The sequence below is a fragment of the Solanum pennellii genome, chromosome 4 (genome assembly GCF_001406875.1).
Source record: "Solanum pennellii chromosome 4, SPENNV200".
Classification (NCBI taxonomy): domain Eukaryota; kingdom Viridiplantae; phylum Streptophyta; class Magnoliopsida; order Solanales; family Solanaceae; genus Solanum; species Solanum pennellii.
Genome location: NC_028640.1, coordinates 62,697,794 through 62,704,793, shown reverse-complemented (window position 1 = coordinate 62,704,793; position 7,000 = coordinate 62,697,794). Strand labels below are relative to the sequence as shown.

The following is a 7,000-nucleotide window of genomic DNA, read 5'->3' as shown; positions in this document are numbered from 1 at the left end:
CACAACTGCATAATTGTATAATTGTTTCTAAAACAAACATAGATCAAACTAATGCAGTCACATCTGCAACATAATTGTTTCAAAAACAAACATATCAAACTAATGCAGTCACAGATGCATAATTGTTCCAAAAACAAGTAAAATAGCAAACTAAAACAATCTCCATATCAAACTTCATCAGCATTAAACCTTGTTCTCCTTCTTTTGTTTTTCTCATCTTTTGATGACCTTGTTGAGTTACAACAATCTTTCTTTTCATTTTAAGCGTGATCTTGATTTATGATGCCCAAGATGTCCAGTCACTATTGAAGAGTTCATAGGCATTTCGGGCTAGATTCACAAAAATATGTTGTTTTAGATACTTTATAAGTTAAAATTGAAAAATGTGTAAGTAATTAAGACAACTTACATTGTGGATTTTAAAATTATTTTGTATATGTAGTATCCCTATTCCAACTATTCTTGTTCTTTTCCCTCCTCCAGTAGCACCATCAACATCAGTAATAATAGCAGTAGCAGCTACTCCAGTTCCTTTACCTATTCCCCTTCTAGATACTCTAGTTGCAGTTCCTCTTCCCCTTCCAACTAAATCAGCTCTAGTTCCTCTTCCCCTTCTAGTGGGACCCGAACCATCAAAAGCAACACTAGTTCTTATTCCATTACCAATTTCAGTTTCTCTTTCGATCCCTTCCAGTTCCAACTAAACTAGTTCCAATTTTACTTCCCCTTCTAGAAGCACTAGCCTATAACATAAGTTGATAAGCAAAAATATTGGACTGATTAAGATGTAAATAACAACTAGATGAATTACTATAAACATTACCTGTTTTGTAGAACCTCTTAGTCGACCTCTTCCTCTCTTGGTGCTTGATTGTGATTTAGTTGATGTTGTAGAAAAATCATCAATTGACCTTGTTGAACTAATCTTTGTTCCTCTCCCCTTTCCTCTTCCTCTGCCTGCATTAGCTTGATTATTCAATTGATAGCCCCTCTTATTATGACCCTTTGCATGACAAAGACTGCAGGTCATCTCAACACTTCTATTAGACAATTTTTCTATTTTGTTTTCAATCTGCTCCTTTCTTCTACAGTTTCTAGGCCTTCATGGTAGTGTGTTTATAGTATGTGGTATAACAAAAGGGTTGGTCGACTGTGGCCACATTTCCATGTTAATAAATAGTTGACTGTAGTGATAATAGACCTTGAGATAAGTCTCCTTGCTATACCAATATGCAACCTAGTTAATGGTCTCGAATTTTTTTAAAATGAAGTGCAGTTATAGCATGGCAACAAGGTATACCCCTTAGCATCCAAGAACTACAAGTACATGTTTGATTGCCTAGATTCACAACAAATGTGTTACCCCAACTGTCTTTAACCTCATGCCATTTAAGGTTACACTTCATTAACTTTGTTGTGTTCTCTGTGAATACCTTTAGGGCCATTGGAGATATGTATGTTATCAAAGTACCAGAGAACTCCCTTAATTGTCCTATTCTTCTCATCACTTTGACCCTTATTTCTTCAAGCATTGTGATGATAATTTTGTGTCTTGGTCCTAAAATTCATGAATTAAAGCTTTCAGCAATGCTGTTGTTAACACTATTACAACAGCTAAAAAACTTAAAATATAATTTAGACCACCTCTCTATTGTAGTACAATAAGTCATCACATATTCCAGTGCCTAACTTCTCCATATGTTCCAATTTTCTTGTCAATTCTTGTTCATATGTAGATTTGACACGTCTCCAAAAATAATTTCTTCTTTCAAAACCTTTTCAATTGATAGACCAGTTGGCTAGAACATGTCTTGTACATTGTTTTGCATTTGGCAGAAGCTCTTGAATAGCTTTGTCAAGATCCTTTAACAACATTTTAGAATAACATGAGATCTAACTTAATGAATAAATAAAAAATAAAATAAATAAATAAATGAAAAGGAAAATAAATGAATAAATGAAAATGAAAATAAAAATACCTTCTACATATCAATAATGATTGTCAATTCTGTCCCATCTCCTAACTCAAGATCATGTCTTACAAGCTTGATAAATCATTTCCAAGTGAATGTGTTTTCAACCTCAACAACTGTCCATACTAGTAGCAACATTTGCTTTGTTCCCAACCTTATAAAGAACCACAAATAATTGAACTCTAAAAACACCTTTCAAGAAGCAACCATCAAATCCTCTACATCTCCTAACTCCAGCTTTGAATGCTTTCTTTAAAGCATCAAAGCATATGTAAAATGATTGAAACATTTTTCTGTCACCTTCAAAAATTTCTTCACTAAGTCCCACCACACATGTGCTGCTTGGATTAGTCCTTAAGACCTCATCTCTATAATCTAAAATTCTTTTAAATCCATCCACATGATCACCCATAATTTGTTGCAACACAATATTTCTAGCTTTCCTTGCTACAGTCCTCCTCACATACACATTTAACTCTTTTTTCACTAAAATTTGAAACTGAAAAACTCTAACGCCAGGCTTAAAAATAATTTTGTCTTCATACCTTCTTGATAAATACTTTGAATTCATCAATTTATTTCTGATTATGTCATTGAATTCATGTACATGATTATAATTCTTCACCACAAAATCTCCTGTTCTTGAAGCAATACTTCCAAACAACAATCATGGAGAATCACCTGTACATTTTACCCTCACCCTAGTTGCTCTATTAATATATTTATCTAATTCAACATGTTCTTGAACTGCATATCTAGTAATAACTTCTCTAAGCTACTTAACAATTTCAAAAGCAAGACCAGTCTCCCAAATTATTAATTGACAGGTAGGATAAAAAAGCTTTCTTTTTATTTCTTTTTGCTCTTCTGCTTTTCTTTGTCTTTTTATAGGTAGTTCAACATCATCTTTCTCATTAACTTCTTCATCAGTATCTATTTTAAAACTAACAGCTTCTTCTGAATCAAAGTAAGACTCATCTCCGCTATCTTACACTCTAAAGTAATTTATTTTTTGGATAAATATTCATCATACTCCAAATCAACTTCTTTTTTTCCTAAATCAACTCCTTCGGATCTAGAGCCCTTTTATTTTAGCAGCCTTTTTCTCTTTCATAAGATTTATAACCTCCTCATGAACATCATTACCGTACTCATCTTCTTCTTTATCAAACAAATCTGCTTTGTCTGAATCATCACTTGCTTCTGTTTCACTTTCCCAATCAGATCCAACTTCTGGAATATCATATGCAACAATGGCAGAAGAAGTACCTCTCAAGTTCTCTCCAACACTAACAGAAGTTCTATTCAAGTCCTCTCCAACACTAGCAGAAGTCCTACCCAATAGTTCACCCAACTCTTCACCCACAATAGATTCTTCAGGTTGTGCAACCTCTTCAAACCCTAAACGTTCCCTACCCTCAAAAGTTTGACTAGATTTCTTATAAAAAGTAGCATTAGATTCTCCACCCACATCATTTAGATATTCAATTTCAGGTGGAACCACAACAACTTCTTCAACTAAATGAGTCACATAAAGTTCAACAATATCTCCATTTTTTAATTGAGGTACAATACCCATACTATCCCTATAACTTTTAACTTCAACAACATGTCGTCATTTAGGTGGTTTAATATAAACAACACAAGCAATACAATTATACCCAATTTCTTTAACTATATCAACAAATTCGAAGTAGGACAATTTATCATCATCTGCATCAAAATAATCAGTGACAATACCTCCTTCATACTTAATACGAGGTTTTAGTTGTAGTTTTCCACCATAGTGAAACCTTAAGGTAACATACACATCCATCATCAAACTGAAAAGATAAAAAAAACTAAGATTTACGAAAATCCTTAAATCGATCAAATGCTACAATCATCTAGACGAAGATTATTAACCTGATAACTTTGTTTCTTCACGCAATTCTTTGTTTCTTTCACGAAAATCTTAAACTCCGCAAATCCTTCACGCTAACAAAGAGAAATCATCAGATCTTATGTCTTGTAGATTTAAGAGAAGAGAAAAGAATGAGAATCGAGATTAGTGATTTAGGGATATTTGTTAATAAGTGGGTCACATTGTATTTTGGGTATGGGTGTGTTTTTAAAAATGGATAAGATATTATTTAAACCCTTAGTAACACGGATCACTGAAATCGTGCGTGCTTAACAATGCCCAGCCTTCAACTGGGCTGGTGTTGGGAGGGTTGAAAATAATTCACATCAAACATGTTAAGAGGTATATAAACACCCGTGTAGTTTAAGTACTAAAGCAAGTTTTCGTGCCAAGTTCAGAATTTTTTTATGTATCATCCCTTATTCTATTGACTGTAATTTTTACTAAAATTACATTTATTTTGATTCAATACTATGCATACATAAATAAATTATTTCTTCATGTATCAAATCCATCTTTTTTGGTGTGATTCTTCTATTTAAGGTATGTTTAAATTTTAAATTTAATTATTTTACTTTACCATAATAATTACGAGTTGTTATTATACTATATCATACTATTAGTTTTTTTTTTAAAAAAATAATTGTAATTTTTAATATTTTCGTGAAAGTTTTATTTAAAAATAAGTGTCTAATTAAAATTCACGTTTGACAAACTACTCTTTACACGACAAGTCACTAACAATCACACTACTTACAAGTCACTTATATTGTCGCGTAACATATCATTCATTATTACAATTATGAGTTCTAAGTTATTAAACGCGGTAGGTCTTTCAATACCTTTTCTAATGCACCCTCATATATATCATACCTTATTTATATAGTCTCTCAATTGCTTAAAATTACCCCCAACAAATTTTTATTCCTCTTTTAGTACTTCAAATTTCAAATTTCAACTTTCTTCATTTATCAAATTCATCTTTTTCTGTGTGATTCTTCTATTTGAGGTATGATTTAAATTTAAATTTAATTATTTTACTTTACTATTCATAAATTAGTTACTAATTGTTATAATACTATATTATATATTAGTTTTTTAAAAAATAATTGTCTTATTTTTTCATAGATTTTTGTGAGTCTTATTTGAAAATAAGTGCGTGCTAAAATTTCACGTGCAACAAGCTAACAATTACACTATTTACAAATCACGAACACGGTCACATAACTTATCAGTCACTGTCACATTTACGATTTCGAATTACTAATTGTTGCACTTCTTTCAATACATTTTTCTACTACATGCTAATATACCATATCCTATTTATACAACTTCTTTATTGTATAAAATTACCCTAACATCAACTTTCTTTCAACTATCAAATTCATCTTTTTATATGTGATTCTTTTATTTAAGGTATGAATTGAATTTTAAATTTAATTATTTTAATTTACTATTCACAAATTAGTTACTAATTATCATTATACTATATTATATTATTAGATTTTAAAAAATAATTGTAATTTTTCATAGATTTTCGTGAAAGTTTTATTTGAAAAACAAGTGTCAGGTGAAAAAATCACGTGTGACAAGCTAATAATCACGATATTTGTAAATTACTGGCACTGTCATACGACTTATCAATCAGTCACTGGGTCTGTCATAATTACGATTTTAAAGTTATTGCATGTTGCGTGCCTCTCAATTCATTTTCAACTACACGCAAGTATATCATACCGCATTTATACAACCTCTTTGTTGTATAAAATCACCTTAACAACTTTTTAGTACTTCAAATATCAACTTTCTTCCACCATTAAAATTCATCTTCTTTTGTATGATTCTTCTATTTAAGGTGTAGTTGAAATTTTAAATTTAATTATTTTACTTTATTCACGAACTAGCTAATAGTATTATTATATTATATTATTCATTTTTTTAAAAAAATAATTAGTATATTTTTCTTTTTCGTAGATTTTCATGAAAGTTCTATCTGAAAACAAGTGTTTTGTGAAAATTCATGTGTGACAAGATACTCGCTACATAACAAGTTATCAACCATCACACTATTTACAATTCACTGACATTATCACACGACTTATCAGTCACTACCATAAATCATAATTATCATTTTTAAGTTATTGACTGTTGCACGTTTTCCAATACATTTTCTACTGCACGCAAATTATATATCATACCCTATTTATACAATCTCTCAATTGTTTAAAGTACCCTAACAATTTTTATTCCCTTTTTCAGTAATTTAAATATCAACTTTTTAATCTATTAAATTCATCTTCTTTTGTGTGATTCTTTTAAATTATGGTATATTTCAAATTTCAAATATAAATATTTTACTTTACTCTTCATAAATTAGTTAATAATTGTTATTATATTCATAGTTTTCCAAAATAATAATATTTTTTTTCATAAATTTTTTGTAAAATTTTTATATGAAAGCAAATATCTGGTGAAAATTTACGTGTGACAAGCTACTCATTACACGACTAATCACAAACACTCGCGCTATTTACAAGTCATCAACAACGTCACGTGACTTATCAATCATTTCCACAGTTACATTTTTAAAATTATTGACTGTTGCATGTCTTTTAATACATTTCGACTGCACACTAATATATTATATCCTTTTTATACAATCTTTATGAAATTACATCATAAAAAATAAATTGAATAAAAAAACTCGATACGCTCGAGAAAAAAACTCGACCACCAACACTAGCCTTCAAAAACTCGATACACTCGAGAAAAAAAATCAACAACCAACTCCTAACCTTTATGATATCACATCAAAAAGAAAAAAACTGGATAAAAAACTCGATACACTCGAGAAAAAAAATTAATCATTGATACTAACCTTCAAAAACTCGATACACTCGAGAAAAAACCAACAATCAACCCTTAGCCTTTTGAAAATCACATCATAAAAAATTAATCATTAATACTGACCTTCAAAAACTCAATACACTCGAAATAAAAAACCAACAATCAACCCTTAGCCTTTTGAAAATCACATTATAAAAAATTAATAGAATCAAAAAATTTAATACACTCGAGAAAAAAAACCAACCACCAACATTAGCGTTTTTACGAAATCACGAGT

At 30.2% G+C, this 7,000-nt stretch overlaps 1 pseudogene; it reads right to left on the bottom strand.

Annotated features, from left to right (window-relative positions):
* Window positions 1-237: 237 nt before the first annotated feature.
* On the bottom strand, window positions 238-2,385 carry LOC114076907 (annotated as a pseudogene).
* Window positions 2,386-7,000: the final 4,615 nt, after the last annotated feature.